General features: G+C 40.9%; 1 long non-coding RNA gene across 2 annotated transcripts; it reads right to left on the bottom strand.

Annotated features, from left to right (window-relative positions):
• Positions 1 to 3,654: 3,654 nt before the first annotated feature.
• LOC123370962 lies at positions 3,655 to 19,682 on the bottom strand. Of its 2 annotated transcripts, none has more exons than XR_006579663.1 (4): positions 19,615 to 19,682; positions 12,026 to 12,161; positions 9,050 to 9,132; positions 3,655 to 3,725 (listed from the first exon to the last, which is right to left on the bottom strand). It is a non-coding gene; the product is annotated as an uncharacterized LOC123370962 (long non-coding RNA). The 2 variants fall into 2 exon arrangements; XR_006579662.1 differs by lacking the exon at positions 19,615 to 19,682 and adding an exon at positions 19,508 to 19,596.
• Positions 19,683 to 20,811: the final 1,129 nt, after the last annotated feature.

Below are 20,811 nucleotides of genomic sequence, written 5' to 3'. Positions count from 1 at the left end.
CATACGTGCATGTGTTCCTATATGAATTCAAAATGCTAGTCATAAAAGCGCAGGACTAAAGTAATTTTCTGCATATAGTATTTAATTCAAGGACAGCACTTGAAGACAATGGGATTTAAGCAAGTACTCAATTTTAAGCATATATTTAAGTGCATTCCTGAAAGGTGGGGGAAGGGGGAAAAACAGAATTTTGCCAATATACCTCAGTGCTGATTTGTAACATCTCAGGACTAGATAATCTTATGTAAATCCCATATGAGAGAATTTATTTCCAAAAACCTTGGACCCATCACCACTTCTCTAGGAGTACTTGTTAGTCACTACCCAGTTTTACACAGCCCCTTTTTAGAAATGGTGATTGAGAATTCCAGCTGCATGTCGTGAATACCCACAACACCTACTGTACATTCTGGCCCAGAAAGAGAAGTTAGATTAAAACAAAATACTCTTGCTGGAAGTTTTCTAAGAAATAAAGTAGTGTTGTCTTGCATCCAGAACCCTAACACACAAGAACCAAAAACAGAGAGAGCGTGCACACAAGCTGTTCCTTAAGGCAGAGAGGTACAATTCACTACAGCTTGTTCTAGGGTGACTCTTTGCAGATTAACTGAAGACAGACCTAGATCACACACTTTCTTACAGGGCCTCTTAGCCTGAAAACAGGAGCCAGGAAACTCCCTGACCATTTTAAATGATGCTTATAATTTTAACCATTTTCAATGCATCACAAGTTTCAGTCTGAGTAAATTGGCCATTTTGGTTGGACTCTGCCAGAACAATCAATCTTCCTAAGTGTGACTGTGGAGCTGTGTCTCAGGATTGGGATGAACTGAATTGAATAGCTCTTCCAAAATGGCTCCACAAGGGAGAAGAAAGAAGAATGCAGCAGATTTCATACAACTTGGGTTCAAAATCTCCACCCACATTTCAGTAGTACCCTGAAGTGGTTTCAGAATGCACCTACAGTACGACTTTAATCCCCATTAATTAGCTATGGAGATGCTGGGGAATGTAGGGCATGGATCACCTGCAGTAGCACTGTGATGAAGGACCAATCTCCTTATCTAGCAGCTCTTGGCAACCTTTAAAGTAAACAGGTTTCTATTCAAGCTAAAACTGCCTCTTTTCTCTGTAGCATGTGGAGCCTAAGGATTTGTCTACACTACCCCACACTTCAGATTAAGAGGGTGTAAATTGCAGTGTGTACCAAAGAGCTGTCCTGTAACTCTACATGTGGACGCTGTGAGCACTGGAGACTGAAAGGTTTCTAGTTCATGTTAACATAGTCCTTTCCAAACAGGGCTACATTAATGCTAACTAGGAACCTTTTAGCCTGTGCCTACAGAAACCACATGAGGCAGTTGCAGTGCAGCACTTTGGTGTGCACTGCTATTCACACACCTATAACCCAAATTGTGGTGCAGTGTAGATACAGCCTGAGACACCCATGCTGCACAGCCAGTACCCAGAAGTCATTGTCTATGGAAGAAAGTCCCCTTTGACCTTCAAGTGAGTGCTCCTATCCTACTTTTTCCTTCTGCAGCCTCCCAAACCTTTCCTTTTCCTATTAGTGAGTGTGACTCAGTTCACACTGCAATGGGAGCTCAGGAATGAAACCGGAGGCATCCACTGGCATCATAACGCATGGGGGGAAAATTCTTCTCAAGGAAGAAAGTCTAAAGGTCTTAACCCCAGACTGATATCTGCGTCAACCATGGAGATGTGATAGGACCGCTGGGCCAAAACTTTCTCCCCACAGTGTTGTTTGAGCTGAGAAGCCAAGGCCTCTGTCACTCAAGAAACTCACTTACAACACCACCTGCCACCCATACCATGAGCAGGTAACTTGAGCCAGAAGCCCTTCTACCCCATCCAACACCAAGATACATTTTGAAATTATTTACAAAGCCGAGCAGGCCTGCATCTCTGAGTCACACACAAGGCTGTTCAGCCCCTTCTGGTGAAAAGTGAGGAGAAGGAGAGTGTATTGAAGATAGCAGCACATTTAAGAGTTTAGTGGCTTACACTATCTGAAAACGTGCTGTGTGACCTTGAACAATTCACTTACCCTAACTGTGCCTCCATCACTCCTTCAGTAGTATTGTCATGCCTCACAAAAGGTGTTGTGACCATTAATTAAATGTTTTGGAGTGCTTGGAGATTTTCAGATTAATGATGCTATACAAGTGCAAAGGATTATTTGTAATTTCTGAACATAGCAGTGCTGAAGCAGAGGCATTTTGAGAGGAAGGTTTGGCCTTCAATTTTTTCTTTCACATCTCCAAGTCCAATATTTTCATAAGTATCCTGTTATAGAAGCAAGAAATGAGTTTCCTAAAGTGATTTCTTCCCTTACTTCTGTAAATTGCTGTTTTCATTTTTCCTTGCATACTGCACAATTTAAATGTGGGAGTGTGTGTGTGTGTGTGTGTGTGTGTGCAGGGGGTGGAGACAGAACAATTCCCCCGCTCAAAATTTGTCAAATGTATTTCTAGCTGAGCTAAGACTGTTTGCCAAGTTTCATCCTGGAGAAAAATAAACTCAATTGTCAAATTTAAAAATGACTGTAAATAAAAGGCTTTCTAATGAAGATACTCACACACTCTTAACTGTGTGTTGTAATAATAGTAACTTATGTTTATTAGTCAGACTGGGAAATGCTAGCTCTATAAATGAGGTTTTACAATGTTTGAGACCCTTTGCTTTATATTTTCTCATCATTTTCATCTTCATGATTTCTACTTCCCCCCCTTCTTCTTCGCCCTAATAATTTTGCCATTTGTCCACAATAATTTACATTAACAATTTCTTTAAACTGAACCTACCAGGATACTCTGTTTCTGTAATATTAATTTCCTTGCAATGAAGTATTTTCTGGGAACTCAGCTAGTATTAAACATTTAAATACTTTACCTGAATATTAATTCCAAGTTCATGTCAAGCAGCTTCAGCTGTTCCAATATTTAAATATCCTCTTGTTATTGTTGCCTGATGCTCAGTTTTTTTTCTTCCTCTCTTGTATTCAGTTCTCACATAATGCAGTTTTGTAACTGGTGTGAAGAATGCTTCAAGCTCTTTATTCCCCCATAACAAGTCCTTTCAGCATAAACAAGATGCAGATAGTTCATGCTGACATGTTGTACAAGTGGGATGCATAACAGTATCTATGAAAGGATGCTTCCTCTTCAATCACCCAATATTTAGATGGGTGTTAAAAAAAAACAAAACACACAGGTACTAGAAACTTAATCACTGAGACAAACACTGTTGCCGTAAAAAAATGCAAGACACACTCTTATGAACTCTGGCAACTGACATGTAGTTTGTGTTGCTTATATAGGCCCTGTCCTACAGTTTGCTGAGCACTCTTAACCCCTATCCAGCCAAGCACGTGCTTCGTTAAGATCTCTCTCTCACACACACACACTTAAGTGGTTGCCTGGAGCAGAGTGGGCAGCACCTGGCCGGACCATACACTATGCACAGAGTACTGGGAGTGTGCAAATCAGACTGGGTTTATAAACAAAACAATTTTAATGTATCCCAAGGTAAGTGCCAGTCATATCCATACTTATATTTATTGGAGGGGAGAAGTTTGTTGGTCTGAAGCTCTTCATGTGGCTGTAATCACATAAGCAATCGTTATATTATGCTCTCTTACATTGTGCTTTGTCACCCTGGATATGGAAGATTCTTGTTGCGCCCTCGTCTAGGTCATGAATATCCTGGAAATATATGCACACATTCAGTAGTATGGAATTAGACTTTGTGCTGGATTCAGGCTGCTTCCTTTTCTTACGCTCTGATAATTATCCTCCCTAGTTCCTAACATCTACACATACATAGGTTTGAGAAACTTCTTTATATCCTTCCCTGAGCACCAGTGATCATCAAACTTAACTGAGATACAGCATGCACCTTCCAACCCAAACAGCAAGCACTGGTCTTTGTGTTTTTATCAGCGTAGTCAAAAAAATGCCAAATTATTTTTCCTGAAAATTCATTGTATTTGCTTTGCAGAGGTTTCCCATTAAAATTCACAGTTTTGACTAGACAAATAGAACCCCACAAAAGATTTTGGTTTTTGAAAAAAATAAGAGGATGTGTTAAACCAATAAAACTATGTTTACTGAAAACAAAACAGACTGTGCAAGTTTTAGTTTTTGATTAAGCTTTTTATGGTCAAAATTGAACTTTTCCACTATCAAATAGTAAAGAGCTCATGTTTTCAGATATGTACCTATTGAGTGCTCAAGAAAGGTGCCTGCTTGACACAGATTTCCCCCTTTTGAATGTATATGTTTTTGCTGCCTATTGTATTAGCTCTATAGGCATGCTGTGTATTTAGTAGGTGCCAAAATCTTAAAAAAATGTAGCAGATGTGCAATGGGAGAAAGGCAACACAGGGACGCTCTTTCCACCATCAACCTCCACTGTATCTCAGCAACAATGCAACAGACAGGATCCATACATGGTGCTCCATAGCACTAGAAGCTGAAGGCACTGCCGAAGCACCTACTGATAAATCACATCCCTAAGGGCTATGATGTTCCAGCTAAGAAAAGCATCACAAATGCACAGCAATGCTAACTAGGCAGCTGATACCACTGCTTTCCCCTCTCCAAATGATACATAAGACTGGGAGCAGCACTGAATCCTAAAATCTTTCACCATAAAACAAACAAACAAAAAACTGATGACCGTAGCAGTTACATCCCTGAAGTCAAAGAAGATATTCCCCCTCAGGATCTTTTCATGGTTCCTTTTATATTGCAGTAGGACTGACAGAGGAATGCACTAAGAGCTCAAGGTCCTATAATAGGAGTGAAATTATACAAACCTAACACATGGTTTCAGGCAATTGAATTTGTATTTTCAACTAGTAGCAGGCAAACTATCTTCTGCTTGTATTAATGCAGCTCAGCTCATTTGAGCAGACAGAACTGAAAGGGAGCATGAATGTACTTTATTATCTGTTGGAGAATTTCAATTTTATTTTTCAAATACAGTTGAATGACTCTTTACAGCCAAAAAACCTGAACATCTTGATTACTATTGCAAGAATAATCTCAGCTTTGCTGTTCAGAAGACAGCAGAAATAAATACTGTTGGTGGATGCTGTCAACTGTAAGCTACAAAACAAGAGCCAGAATATTAAATCTGGAGACTAACCTTAGGTGACAGTTATTAACATGTTTTAATTGTGCTTTTAGCCAGAAGTATGAGTGTTACAAAAGGAAAAATATTTGTCTTACGCTGCTGGTTGAATTACTGATTGCAATTAATAGGTCCTGGAAACGTTAGCCCTTTTTCATATTCTTCACTAATTTACAGACTGAGCCTGATTTTTGATAACATTGATTATTTGTAAGTATTCACCAAGCAGTTTATGCAAACAAATTTTTGACTAGCTTATTCAGAATGTTCACTAAAATTATTCCCTGTTAATGGTGCATGGCCAGTAACTGAAGTCCCAGGATAGTATTTCTATTTCCTGAGAATAGGAGAAAATGTTTTGAACAGATGAAAAGCAAATAATGCACTTCCAGGATATATTTTTGAATGGTGCTAAGCCTTTGTAATGTATGAAACTTTTCATAAGTAGCTGGTGGCCATTTGAATACTCAAAAACAATGACTAACGCTGACCTCACCCATACAAAAACAGACTCAGCCAAGTTCAGTGTAATAGTTGAGCCGCTCTAAAATTTCAGATACCAATATAAAATACTAGTTAATGAATGTCAGCTGCCAACACATTTAATGGAAGGGAGAGAGGAATCAGACAGGATCTCAAGTAGAGTGCCCAGATGTCTTGATTTTATAGGGACAATCAAGATTTTTGGGTCTTTTTCTTATAGAGGCTCCTATCCCCATCCCGATTTTTCACACTTGCTGTCTGGTCACCTTAACATCAAGAGCACAAACATACCCAGCAAACATATGGAAAAGAAGAATCAGTGTCCTCAGAGGAGTATGCTTTCCCTCCTCTGCTGCTCAGTCATGATGGTCAGTACCAATTAGGGGAGCAGAATTGTAGCCCCGTCTCTTCCCTGCCCATTTAGGGGTAGCCACTGCCTCTTGCCAGAAGGTGTCCTTGGTCAACTACTGCAACTGTCGTCCTTTGCACTAGTCGTGTTTGTACATTCCATGCAAGGGCAGATCCCTAGTATCCTAAAGGGAAAATTCCTTCCACTTTCTTCCATTGCAAAATCCTCTTTCCTACCTAGGTAAAAAAAATTACTTGCTATAAACAACTTATTTACTATTTCTTGAAAATAAATGAGAAATTCAAAGATGCAAAGAGCAGCTAGGTGCCTAATTCCCATTGACTTTCAATAGGAATTGACTACCTAAATGACATTTGTGCCTTTGAAAATCTCCCACTAAAAGGAAAAAACCCCTACCTATTTGTAGCCTGGCTAAGATGGCTAAAGGGGAGGGCCAGCACAGCCTACAAGTATTTGAAGAGTATAAACACCAAGAATGTATAATGGTACGAGAGGCTCTAATTAGTGGGCTGCTGGTTAAGCAGTTATTTTAAAAATAAATCCAAAGCTTTTAAAATTAAGTTGCTGCTGCATTGGATCTATCTATCTTAAGGGAAGAGGCCAACACTATCCCTCTAAAGGAAGATGTAAATATTATATAGGATTCATACCTTGCCATTATTCTATTTGTGAAACTCCCACTGAAATCAATAGTGATTTTAATCTTGGGGATATGGCTGTGAGAGCCTGAAATGGTGAGGCATTCACTGCTAGTAAGAGTGATATTTTCACAACAGATATTCTAGGGGATTGTGTGTGGAATTTTCAAAAAGTACCCAGTTTTGGCCTAACTGCGCCACTGAAGTAGATGGTAAAACTCCCTTTGACTTCAGTGGAAGTTGAAAGAGGCCAATGGTGAGTACTTTCGAAAATCCTGCCCTATGAAAAGGGATTGAGTCTTTCTCCTTCTGCTCCCCCTCCCCAAATCACTTCCAGGCATCAGAGAAAGGTGGGGGATTCATAATCCCCCAAGACACCATACAAATTAATACATAGGATTACTTAATTTGAGCCAGCTAAAATGGCTCTTCTCCTTGTGACTGCCATACCTTCTCTGCTGTATATAGGAAAGGCAGGGAACTGAAGACACTGCAGATAAAAACCCATGGCTGGCTCATGCCAGCTGACTCAGGCTCCCAGGGCTCAGGCTGTGGGACTGTTTCATTTCAGTGTCGACTTCTGGGCTTGGGTTGCAGCCTGAGCTGTGGGACCTTCCCACCTTGCAGGTTCCTAGAGCCCAGACTGCAGCCCAAGCCCAGAAATCTACACTGCAATTAAACAATCCTTAGCCCAAGTCCCAGGAACCCGAATCAGCTGGCATGGGCCAGCCTTGGGTGTCTAATAGCAGTGTAAACATACCCAAAGGGTCCTTGCTCACAGACTCTCACCCAGCCCCTTTCATTCTATAATCAAATCCACAGTGAAGACCACCACCACAGGATCATTAAAGAAAGCAGAACACAAAGCAGTGGAATTTGGGAGTGAGCTAGCATGCTATGCAAATCAGCCCTCTGACATACATAAGCCAATGAAAATAATTGAGCTGGGGGAAGGAAAGTGGTTAAACACTTTAAAAGCTGGTTTTTTTGTTGCAGAATCTTCACTTCTCACACACGAATACCTGAGGGAGAGGCTTAGGATCTGTGGTAACTAAAGCAGACTCTGATGAAGCATTTATCAGTGAGGGAATTTCCCAGTTGTAAGGTGATAATCAGTGATTGATTGATGAAACTAGCCCTCTTACTGAAATCTGGGACTCTGTGTTCAAAGCAGATACACTTGAGAAGTACTGGGATTCATGGTGTATTTTGCAAGATCATGTTAGTCTTTGTATTTGCTTATGGTGACAATTTTGTTGCTACTGAAAAATAGTTATTTTAAAAGTTGAATATCATTTTTACATTTACTTTGCATTCCTACAGATCTACATTTAAAAGACTAAGTAAATATCTAGTCTAGTGATTAAAAGTGGCCACATTAATCAAATAGGTTATTACAAATTGTTCAGCTAACTGAACAAATCATTTTTTCCTCCAGAAGTGTAGAATTTTTAATTTCATGAAATGTCCATGAACTAAAAAAAACACCCCACAATTCTCAGATTTATATATTTTGTTGACAACTCTTCATAAATGAACAAGCCAATATAAATAGAATTTAGGTCCTGATTAAGGAAAGCATCCTTGCTCCAGAGAAGTACTTATGCCTATGCATTATGCAGCCTATGCTTAAGTCCCATTGAATAGAATTGTGTGGATAGGACTTTGTTGAGAGGGGATTTAGTTATAAAGAGACAAGGAAGGTAGAGCAGGGGTATGAGAGAAGGGAAAGCAGGAGGGTACAGAGGGCATGTGGAGAAAGGCTGAAATAAAGAGACTACGAGGAAGGGTTGGGAGACAGTGGTAACAGCCAGCCAATCCATTCAAGGTCTCAGTCCTTGGCGCCAAGGTGCTCCTTGGCTTGGACTCAGGGTATCTAGAAGATCACCTAAGGCTTCATGATAAAGACATGGTCAACAACTTGATTCCTCATGCACAATGGACCTTGTTATATTTGGACTGAACAAAGAAAGATAGTGACACAGGGGAAGCTGATTCAAAGCACAGCTGCCTGCTGTGGTAGCTTTATTGTTGTTTTGGCAGCAGAAGTGAAGCCAACACAAAAGTGAGACTTTGCACTTTTCCATCCCCAGTGTAAAGTGCCCAAACATTTAAAGAGATTGGACATCACATTCTTCCACCCTATATGAAAACGTCTTTCCAAACATATACATGGCTAACAAAAACCACTATATAATCTAATGAAAAGTTGTTGTTGGACACCAGAGACTCTTAAATGGCAAGGGATTATTCTGCCCTGGAACAGCAACTCACTAACAATTTATCAGTTCAGGCACACCACTGATTGCTGTGTGGGAGTTTTCTCAGGGGTTGCTCCGAGACTGTGCAATGAATCCCCCCCCCGCCCCAAGAACTAAGGACCATCACAAACCTCACCCACCTTCTGCTCCATGTGCAAGGTGCATTTCTTTGACCTTTCCTTCTCCAGTGCAAACACATAGCAACAGGCATTCTGAGAAAATCCTGCCAAAACAAGATACTGCATTGCACACAATTCCCTCCCAGGAGAGGATGAGACCCCAGCCATATGGCACATGCATAATCATGCTGTTTAATGCACTACTGGAAGGTGTTCAGATACTATGGTGAAGAACTGTGGTAGAAGACCCTATTTAGAATAGAATCAGCAGACAAGAGTGTCCAGAGTAGGGTTACCACCTTTGAAATGCAAAAATATCTGCTTCCCCTCCCCCCAGCAAGGCAACCAACCCCCAGACAACTCCACAACCCCCCAAAAAGCCACTTATTATATCTAGAGAAATAACACAGAGGTAAGCTTGATAACCTAGCACGTCTCCTCACTCTTGCATGACTCAACCCCTCTCTCAGATACATGCAGTGTGCTTGCATGTTGGTGGGCAGCCAACTGCTGTATTTTCAGCAGGTTTTATCATGTAAAGTGCAGGAGTGGGAATATAGCTGCATCTTTAGCTGGACACAAACATTTACCATTAGATATCCCAGTATATTGTGCTAATAATTCACATATTTTGACCCACGTAAAAAAAAAAAGATACCCAGAAGATTAAATTATTTTTCTGGCAACTGGCAAATCCATAAAACTGCCAGGGCAGTCAAATCCCAGCCAGGCGTCAAGCCTAGTCCAGAATAAAAACTGTAAAAATGTTGGAATCTGATGACATCAAAGCTTGCAACTCCATACCACAGCTACTGGTCTCTGCTGCTCTCAGCTGAGTTTCAGGGGGACTCCTTCCAGCTGTCTCTGTCCCTATGCTTACATGCTGGATGAGGGGCAGGAACCCATGGGCCCTCATGCCCCCATAAATTCTCTCCCCTGCACAGTCCTGAGGGTGCTGGCAGAGGGATAACCCCAGCTGAGTTAATTAGTTATCTACCTATTATGGGGTGTTGTGGTGATTGATAAAGTGAGATGGACAGCCATGAGGGAAAAGGGGAACAAAGGGGACAAAACAGAAAAAGGGGCAATGTTTTAGTAGGGGTGCTGATGATGGAAGCCATATATTTGGTGTTTGTTATTACAAATTCAAGCCAGGGGGTGCAGCAGCATTCCAGCACCACTGAAGAGGTGAGAAAGAAAATGTAGCACAAGAGAGCCATGGGTTAAAGAGCAGACGGTGGAGTTAATAAGAGAGAACGAGAGGAAAGGTGGTACTGCTTTTCAGGGAGATGATAAAAAGGAGAGACTATAAAAGAGAAACAGGCAAAATGAAGGGGCCCCAGAGGGTGCGGAGCTGGCTCCTCTGCTGCCTACCCTGCAGCCCTTAGTGCAGTGGGCAAATAGGAGGCACTGCTGCAACAAGCTATGTTCAGCTGGGAGATTGGGCAGTACATCAGGAAGCTGTAGCCAGCTCTTTGACGGCTCCCACTCTGAGTGAAGCAGAGGATGCGGCCCTATATTTTTTGTCTAGCTCTTATTTCCTCAAGACTTTTGTGCAGTGCTACTCTTGTATTTTGTTTCCATAAAAGTCAATTTTTTTAAACCGCACAATTAACAATTCTCTGTTTAAGTCACACAAAGTTATTTTTAACCTGAATTAACTGCTTTTGAAACAATCTAAATTTAGAGATATGTTACAGTAACGTGCCTACTGAATACTGAAAGCAAATAGACCACTGGTAGTAAAAAAACATTAAGGCAACCCATTTTGTAAGGGCATAACCAATACTCACGGGGAACATCCATGACAGTGAATTAAACATGATTTAAAAGTTATTTGGTTGATTTGCTCAATTTAGCACACTAGGAAAAATGCTTCTGTGATAATGGAAATAGAAATTTTCCTCAATGAATTTGCTTTGTATGTGAATTATTCACAAAAAAGTCAGATTTTTATTTATTTATTTGTTTTATGCAAACACATTTCCTCCAAAGGAGTGTTCACAAACTATTCACTGCAACTTTTGCCCAGTATTTGTACTCTAGTGAGTCATTTATGTCACAAGGCATTTTTCCTGATCTGTGATCGGATGACTCATTCATAGTAAAAGGAGCAGGGTGGGCCCTTGAACATGTACCTAGGGTGATTAACTCAATTTCCAGTCAAAGCCTGTACGTGAATAGATTCACATTATTGTTTTCAAGACTAGCTTTCCATGATCTTTCTTGAGAACACTCGAAATGCCTCTATGAATATTCACAGGAAATTGAAAGGGTTTTGCATACTTTTGAAATTGAATTGAGGTTTATATCTGAATACATTTATGAAAATCCTTTTTTGCAGTATAAGAATGGCTGTCCTTAACTGCCACAGACTTCCTGAAGGACCTCAGTCAAGTCTTTGTGCCTCATTTTGTCTTCTGTTAAATGGTGAATAATGATGCTTCCTTTCTCCCACCCTTTTTAATCAATCAAATTAGATTGTCAAATATTCAAGGCAGAGATTGTTTTATACTGTGTGTATGTATACTGCCTACCATGCTGTAGCCATCTTGGCAGAGGGCTCTAGATACTCTACTGGAGACAGAAGATTTACAAGAGTCAATCCTGCTAACAAGGCTGATAGGGTTTCATGCATATGTATCTGGGAAAAAGGTGTCTCAGATTAGATGGAATTTAGGGGGAGACAATATAGCAGGGAGTGCTGGAGAGAATTTCTGGGTCTAAATAACCTTACATATGTTTAGGTGCTTATCTGAATAGGGTAGAATTAACACACCCTCCAGCATTTCAAGGCTCACTCATCACTATGATAGACTAGTGAGTTAATCATAAATGAGCCATTGTGAACAGGTGGCTTCATACCAGCTCTAAGGGCTTGTTTACACAGGGAAATATGCTGGAATAGCTATTCCGGATTAACTGTTCCAGAATGGATTAAGCTAAATGGGAATAAAGTAATATTGTTCCAGAATAAGAGCACTGTACACAACTCACTGTGCTGGAGCACCCATCATGGCAAAATGTGGCCTTGCAGACTCTCTACTTCATTCTTCCTCATGGCTCTCACGATCTTGGCTCTCCAGTCAGGTCACATTTTTTGTTCTCACCTCTTCCAGGGTAACAAAAGTCCCTTAGTCCAAGAACAGCATCAAAACATAAGATTCTTCAGCCTTCAGTCTCCTTCCTTTCAGGCAGGCCCCAGGAACAGTCTATTTTACTGCCTGTCACCTCCTAGGCCCCAGTCACCCTAACAATACAGACCAGGTCTATCTCCCTCTCAAGGGCTCCAGCAAGCCATAGTATTCTTATAATCCTTAGGCCAAGCCAGATACCTTGCCTCACACAGGAGCAGTCTGTTCTCCTTAAATGACAGCCCTCAACTGCTTAGTTTTTTTCCCCCCCTCTTACACCAGTGTGGGTTGCTGGATTTAGCAGGGCAGATCTAATTTAATATTGCTGGCTGATCCAAAGACTTCTGGCCCTTAAAGCAGAAGTCCATCCTGTTACAAGCCCCCACCCACACATGCAGTTAATCAGGAATAATTAATCTGCTTTAAATTCACACCCTACCTTATTACATATTAATTTTCATGTTTTAAAGACAAGCCCTAGTACAGTTCAGTTATCCTATATATGTAGGAGTTAACCCTCCCTCGCAAGGTTTTACTTTATAAATAAACCAATAAATGTGACAGATAAAAATCCAGTCTAAGCCTTTCCCTCCACCCCGTCCCCCCAGTTTGGCATTTCCAAGGACTCCTAGTTCAGTGTTTCTCATTCCACATCCATCTCTGCCTGATGGCCAAGATCTTCTTGTCAAGGCAGCTTTTCTCTGAACTCTAATTCTTCCCACCTTGATGTGGCTGGCAGGTATTGCTGACTGAAGCCAGCCCACTAACCTGTTCTTGTCCCAGCCTAGAATAGAGTTTTTCCCATCCTATCATAGATGTGCTTTTCTTTTAGTGGTAGAACTCACTCCTGCTATGGCTTCCTAATCTCCAGATGTTTCCAAACAACAACTGGAGTCACAACGTAGTATAATTTGTATTAGTCACAGATTAGTTTAAGTGCTGGGTACTAATACATTCACTAAAAATGTTAAATCTATATAGCTATACGAAAGCTACTAGACATCAGAAATAAGCAATGAATATATATAAAACTTAACTAATCTTCTAGCTCTCTAGTACACTGCATGCAAACAGCCATTTGGGAGCCACTCATTGAAAAATAGATCCTTCCTCACATATGAAAAACTACATACCCTTCCTAGTATATGAAATGTGTATTTACTCAATTAACAGGAAAATTGGCATGGTGTGCAGCCATTGGTGTCCTAGCCAAATTTCTAGGACAATGTGACTTTGATGAATATTGAGAGGTGGGAAACACCTGTTTAAATCCTCTCTCATGGGGGACAAGGGGAGATTGAACTGGAGCCTCCCACATCCTTGGTGAGTGCTCTAACCACTAGCCTAACAATTATAAGGTAGGCTGCCTTTTCCTCCTTCCCAGCTGTTGTATGGATTCTGAGCTGCTCAAGTAAGAGACAGGGCAACACCCACTTTGAGGGTCCCACTGGGGCTTAGGCATCAGATAGTCCTGATAGCCAGCAACTGAGACAGCTCTGTGCATGCCCAGAGGCATAAATTTAGATTCCTCAGGGACTTTAATGGAAGATGTTTAGGCTGCCAAAATCAGATGGATTAGAGCTGTGAGCATTAATTGTTAAAAAGACAAAGTTGTCACAAATTCTGCTAAACTGCCTCATGTTGATGCAATTACATTAAAGCCAAGGCTTAAGCTGCTATAACATGTTTAACGTTTTCTGTCTCTAAGGACCCAGGTCTCCTTCCATATTTACTGATACATCTCCAGCTCACAATCTCTTTCTAAGACATGACTACAAATATCAGTGGCCTCAAGTTTGCATCCAAACAGGTCAACTTCAGGACACCTCTTGGTGTCTCTTTATTCTTCCTTTTCTCTTCAGGCCACAGTGGGAGTTGACAGCGGTTGAAAATTTGTTGGACTCTAGTGGGTATTCACCCATGAAAGCTCATGCTGCAAAATGTCTGTTAGTCTATAAGGTGCCACAGGATTCTTTGCTGCTTCTTCCCTTAGAGACCACAGTAGCAGTCACCATATAAAAGCACAGGATAGTTGGGTTGCTGAATTGTGGTCACTTTTACACAATATCAAAGGCTTCAGGTTAGAGCAGCTGTGGCAGTGATTGCTATGTTTGTTAATAAATAGTATAGTCAATTGCTTGACCACACTTTGGTTTGTTATGAAATATATTCAAGAGACCAAATAATCAATATCAGTCAGGATTATTGCTGAATGTCAATGATAGTGTATGTCACAGGGTGGTCCCTTGAGAGTGTCTTGCCACAGACCACAGTCAGGATATCTTCACCACCACCAGGCTTTACCATAGTCTTCTCTCAGTCCTGTAGTACTGTTTACATACATACACATCCCAATCAGCTCCCCTCTTACATCTCAGGGGGAAAGAGCTGTACAAGCAGCCAGCTCTGAACACCTTTTTCCAGAGCTTCCTTCCTATTCATCTGTTTGCAGATGCTGGGGTTGCCTTCTTCTAATTAGCCCTTCAGTTTTGGCTCTACCTGTTAATTGGTCTTCCAGTTTGATCCCAATTAACCTATGTTGGTTGGGTTTTGAGTGACAGGTTACTAAGTCAGCTCCTCACTAAGAACCCTAGTGATGATAATGTATGAGTTGAGATATGACCATTTATATTATTAATATTGCCACTGCTGGACAATTACAATAAAACATATACAAAGTATATCATGTAAGGTGTCAACGGAAAAGTCATGATTTTCCAAGTATGATTGTCCTGTTTATATACGTGTCATTTTTGTATCTGAAGTTATGGATATTGGTTACAGATCTGTATCCCAAAATGTGTTTGTTCCTGGGGTAACACCCACCAGGTACAATCTAAATTGAAGTCAGACAGCTTTGTGTTGATGGCCCATTAAAGATAATTAACTCACAATGGGCCATAGAAGGAACTCTTCTCACCCAGCAAGTCTTCCTGTAGATCTCTCAGCCTCCAAGTGGCCCATGGCTTGCTCCTGTGAGTCAGCCACCCATAGTAGGGCATGCGACTTGCTCATGGAACCCTGGACTCCATCTTGTGCCTGTACTTGTCCACAGGCTGTGCTGGGGGCTTTGTTTGGGACAGTAAAATTCCAACCCCATGGGACAGGGTATAAAAGACCCTGGAAACTTCTCAATTTTATCTTCATTTCCTGCTTCACTTCTCTGGACTGGATTTCTAACAAGGAAGCTCTAAACAAGGACTGATGACCCCCATGCTGTTTGGGTAATTTCCAGAGAGACTCTTGTAAACTAGTAGATTATTCTATCACTACTTCAAACCTGATAAACTCGGCAATGATTGTATATACACACACAATTTTTTTAACCTACTTTTCTATGAAAAATAAACCTTTAGATTTTAGCCACTAAAGGATTAGCAAGAGCATGATTATTGGGTTAGATCATAGTTATATATTGACCTGGCTACGTGGCTGATCTTTTGAGATCGGAAGGACCCTATTTGATTAAATTGGTTTCCAATAACCACCCAAAGTCTAGAGTCTGGGTGTTGAAATAAGTGCTGGTATGCCTAAGGAAACTGCATTTTTGACTTCTTAACCAGGGTGAAGAAACAGAAGTTTATTTTTGTTACCAGCTTGGTATAGTTCATGATAGAATAACCGCCAGTTTGGGGTCAGTCTGCCCTATTTCTCAGTTTGTCCTAATCTGGCATCCTCAGTGGTGACCCACTAAAGCACAGTGACACCCTGACATAGTATAGTACAGGAAAAAGGTTTGATTAAAATACTAGTTTTTGGAAAGCCATCTATTGAAACTTTGTTACCTTCTCCTTACACAGAAGGCATGCTTGCAAAGTGACAACAAGTTACAAAAAAACTTTTTACACATCAGTAAAATCCTATCAGTTAGTTAAGTTCCTTAACTTGTTGTTCTTTACCTTCCTTATCTTTGTTTTGGATACGGATGCTCCCCAAGTTACATACACCCAACGTATGCAAATCCAAGCTTACAGAAAAAGTTCCGTAAGCTAGAAATAGGAGGGTTGGGTGTTTTTTTGTTTGTTTGTTTTTTGCGTAATGGTCAGAGATATATTTCCTACTTATGCAAAATTCGAGTTACGCAGGGCATTCCGGAACGGAACGCTTGCATATGTCGGGGAGCGTCTGTACTAGTATTCCAGATACTGGTCCATGAAGGTACTACCTTAGCTTGTACTAAGACATAGAATGAATGTATCTTGATTTTCCTCTGTTTATGCCAAAGGGTGAGTTGTACTACTGCAGGGTATTGTGGGATATGGCATGAGTGAACAGAACTCTAATAACTGCCAGGCAGTCATAATATGATATATACTAAACCATACATTACATACCAGTTCCCATGCTTATCTGCTACATTTGGTCATTCCCACAATAGTTAACTTGTGGGCAAAAATGTTGTCAGGTTTGACCTCTGCACAAAAGTGACTTTTTTTTTTTAATAAATTGGAGTAAAAATGGCATGGCTGTTCTTGGGTACTAACAGATTACACCCAAATAAAGACTGGTCAGAGGCACAGTCCTTGTATTCTGGGGGCACACAGACTAATCCCTTCCTAACTCCTCTGGGAGAGCACAGCACCCTAAAGGTAGGGGGGAGAGTGGTGTGGAATCACAGCTGCACCCCTGTCTCCTACACATGCCCCAGAAAAGTTGGCTAGTGTTCTGCTCCAGTATGCTAAGGAGTCCTGCCTTTCTGCACCGGAATATTCCACATGGGACAGTGCTGGTCTCCATTGCCCCCAAGACCAGGCTGTGCTTTACAGTCAGGGTGGGGACCACAGTGAATAACTGAAGTGAATGATAAATACTCAATGCTGTGTTTAAAGAATGGGATTATCCTGGGAATGATCAGCAAAGTCACAGCCACAACTTTGTCTGAACTTTCTGACAGCTGCAATAAGAAGTGTCCACAAAGGAAAAGAAAACCCTGAGGGACTTGGAGAAAAAAAAATCCAAAGTCTCCTGCAATGTGTAAAAAAAAGGCTGTTACTGCAGCAGAACAATGTATGAAAAAGAAAAATGAATTTAAATAAACCACCATAAAATGGGCTGCTGAAGAGCTTGCCTCCATTCCTGGCTCTCCTCCCTCTCCCAGCACCCCTCCACCCCCCGATATCATCCATGGGGTGAGGGAACAGAAGAGGGATTCTCTGTGGCATTTAGCCACCCTGTGGAGTAGGGAGTGACGCACTCCGTGGTGGGCTCAGGGTTTCAGTATGTCTCTGGGAAAAGCACAATCCCCCTGGGACTGGACCAATGCCCATCAAGACTGTACACTATAACCCCACCCTCATGTTCACATGTTACAGGACTGTAACTGTGACAGGCTCTGGGATGATCCATGTAAGGAGTTGGCCGCTACTGCTCTCTCTGTGCCAGTGACTGCTGCTAATAAGGCTCTGCCTCTATTCCCAGCTATCCTGCAAACAGAAGATTGACTCTCATGGATAGATATTATGCAAGTTTTTGTCACCATTATGACCCTAGTTTAAAACCTGAATGAAACTTATATTCAGATTCTTTTCCTGTGAAGGTAGGACTTTCTATCTATGGCTCAAATTGTTGTGCAAGGCCTCCACCATGCAAATCTTTACTTACACTTAGTTTGACTCAGTGAGTCATCTCCACCAATTTCCCCTTCACATAAGAATTTCTGGTAGTTTCAAATGCAACAGTTTCCTCCAATACTTGGTCAGTGGCTAAAGATGTAGGAGAAAGTTTGAAGAACAAAAATGTGCAAGACTCACAATGCTTTTCTGGGTTGCATCAGTGGGAATGTTCACATAAGATAAACACATGCATGAATATTTGCAGGGTCAAGACTTTGATAATATGTGGAATGGGGCTACTAAAGTAAATATTTTTGCCTTTTCAAGTGAAAAATATGTGAAGTTCTCTTTTCCTTGTTGTTATAAGCTGCTCTTTAGGATTAGTAATAAAAAGTGGGGTTAACATTTGTTAAGAGTTTAAAAGTTGTGATTTTTCCATTTTTTTTCTAAATTAATAAAATTTGTGATTATCTAGTTCCTTTTTGTTTTGGCTTCTTGACAATTTTCTCTTATGGGGACAAAGTAAAATAAATCAACCGAGAAGTCAAAACATCAGAAGCAGCTAGATCAATTAATAGATTGCAAATTTGGCAGTGCAAGTCTATCACTCACACAGCTCCAGTCTGTCTATTGATTTGGCTTCTTTAGCATCTCTAGAGGAAAACACTTGATATCAGCTTATTAAGAAAATGGATCATAAATTGAAGACATTTCTCAAGATCCAGACAACTGAAACTTCTACAGAACAGATGAAGACAAAAATCTATTAAGGAACTAATCCAATTCAACCTAGTGTTAAATAGTCCAAAAATACCATTGCATACATTGGTGAAACACCATATTATATCACATTTGCAAATTCTGGGAAATAAGTCTATAGCTAATAGCTTGCTTGTAACAGGCTTGAAAGTGGGACTGGAGGGGAGCAAGAGATTCCCCTAAATGTCTTTGCCAAAGTTGTTTGGAGAGTTTGAGTGAAAAATATGATCCTACACTATCTTCATAAAGAGCTTTACAGTTATCTCCTCCACATGCTATTTTGATACAGGGATGTTGATGGGAGAGGAATTAGATGACAACTTTCTTGGAGATTTAAAATTGAAATTTTATCAAAGAAATTTAAAAAGTTATTTATTAAAGACTTCAAGTTTTAGTCTTTCCCAGTGTTGCTCAGGAAACACAAGGCCAGGGATTAGGGATTCAGCAAAGTAAGCACAGAAGTAGTCTCACTTACTTCAGTGGAACTATTCCAGTACTTTATGTGCTTAGTGCCTTCCTAAATCAGGTACCTTAAATAAGATATTAGTAAAAGCAGAGCAAAATTGTCATTTTAGCCAGGCAAGCTCCATGTCATACATAAAACCAAGAATGGGATTATCATCAAGGTTGCAAGTCTATTTACTATATGCTAGCATGCCCCCGCACCCCACAGTTGGGTGTGACATAGAAGCCATTTCTCCTTTGGTACCAACTCCCTCCCCCCCCCAGTGGTAGTCTGCCTCTTCCTGTGACCCAGTCCTTCAGTCAGAACACTTTTAGTCCTACCCCTTCTGGGGTAAACAGAGTCCACACACACCAATAGTCTAGCAGCATCATAGCAGATCTTTGGCCCAACTTCAGGCTTTGTAGGCCTTTCTGCCCTAAGCTTCAGGGTCTTCACATCACCACCTTAGGTGGAGCAGTTGAGGAACTCAAACCAACCATCTACTCTGGATTCTAGCCACAAGATCCTTTATGAAATATATGGTCTCTTTTATTTATACCCTCTGCTGTCTCCCTGGGCTGCTACCTACCTTCCCCACAGCCAGGCCTTTCTCAGTCTCTTCTGTAGATTTCAAAAAAGGAGAAGCAAACTAATTATGGAGAACACAAGAAACAAAAGGTCCCACACAAGGCCTACCTGCCCCAAGGAGACTTTGGCATTTAAGCCTCTCTAGTTAGGCTCTGCCCCCAGCTGAGACTTCCATCACAGAGCTAGCTCAAGAAGTCCACACCCTCTCCCAGACAGCCACTGCTAAAATGGACTTTTTCCTCTTAACTCCTCCCTGCAGGCTTGACACCTCTGACAGGTGTAACAAGGTGGAGCTGATTGATCCCATAGGCTCTCATTGACCCAGAAGGGGTTAATGTGGGAGCCTGTGTATCCCATTACAGCTACAGAATAAATGTAATGTTTCATTAGTGGCAACTTAGAATGTGTGGTTGGCAAAATTATAATATATATATTTTTCCCCACTGAAATGTGGTTTGTTACAGCTATATTATTGATGGCCTTATGTGTAGGACTAATTGTATATATTCAGTATTTTTTAAAAATATATAAATTAAAATTAATTAAGAAAAGTTAAACTCAGAACCTTGCAGACTGCAGGATATTTGGCAATTTAAGTGCTAACTTATTTGTGACAATCAGAAATGGTTTCATTGTAGAAAAAAAAGTGTTGCAGAATGGTTCATTGATCAGGAAGAACAAAGCCCTCCCTGAAATTGTTGTGCAGGGTGCTGTATCATACACTAAAGCATTGCAAAGACAGGCTGTCACTTTCTCATAAGTATTCTCAGCAGGGTGTGTTGTGCTATTTTCCCTTGGTGAGCAGTGTATCCTTACTCCCCAGTGGTGCTGTACAGCGTTAGGCAACAGCAATGGAAATGTTTGCAGTCTGTCTACACTAGCTGCCACCAGGGTTACCACCAGAGTTGCTGCAAGAGTGGGAGCTTTCTTGAAAGAGACCAGTGCACACAAGGCTATAGTCTTTTCTATTTCCCTTTGAGACATCTCCAGCTGAAATGGAAATGGCGGGGGAAGGGTAAGGAAGAGAGGGTAAACTTCAGCAATAACTCTATAGCTCTTTTAGTCTCTACCCACCCATCTCAGATTTCAATTCCGGCTGAAGAAGGGAGTCCCAGTTTAGTGGTAACAGCCATTGACAACAATACCAAATGCTGGTATGCTGTTAAAACAACAATAATAAGGTATGGATTGTGAGAGCCTCTTTTGACACAGATAATAAAAAGTGTTGTGGTAGCTTCCCCCCCACCCACAAATAAATTCATCCTTCCATTTTAGGACCATTTTGAATGATTTTCAGGACATCAA

Source organism: Mauremys mutica, chromosome 5, assembly GCF_020497125.1.
Source record: "Mauremys mutica isolate MM-2020 ecotype Southern chromosome 5, ASM2049712v1, whole genome shotgun sequence".
NCBI classification, from domain to species: domain Eukaryota; kingdom Metazoa; phylum Chordata; order Testudines; family Geoemydidae; genus Mauremys; species Mauremys mutica.
The sequence above is the reverse complement of the archived record's forward strand: the minus strand, read 5'-3'. Positions and strand labels throughout refer to the sequence as shown.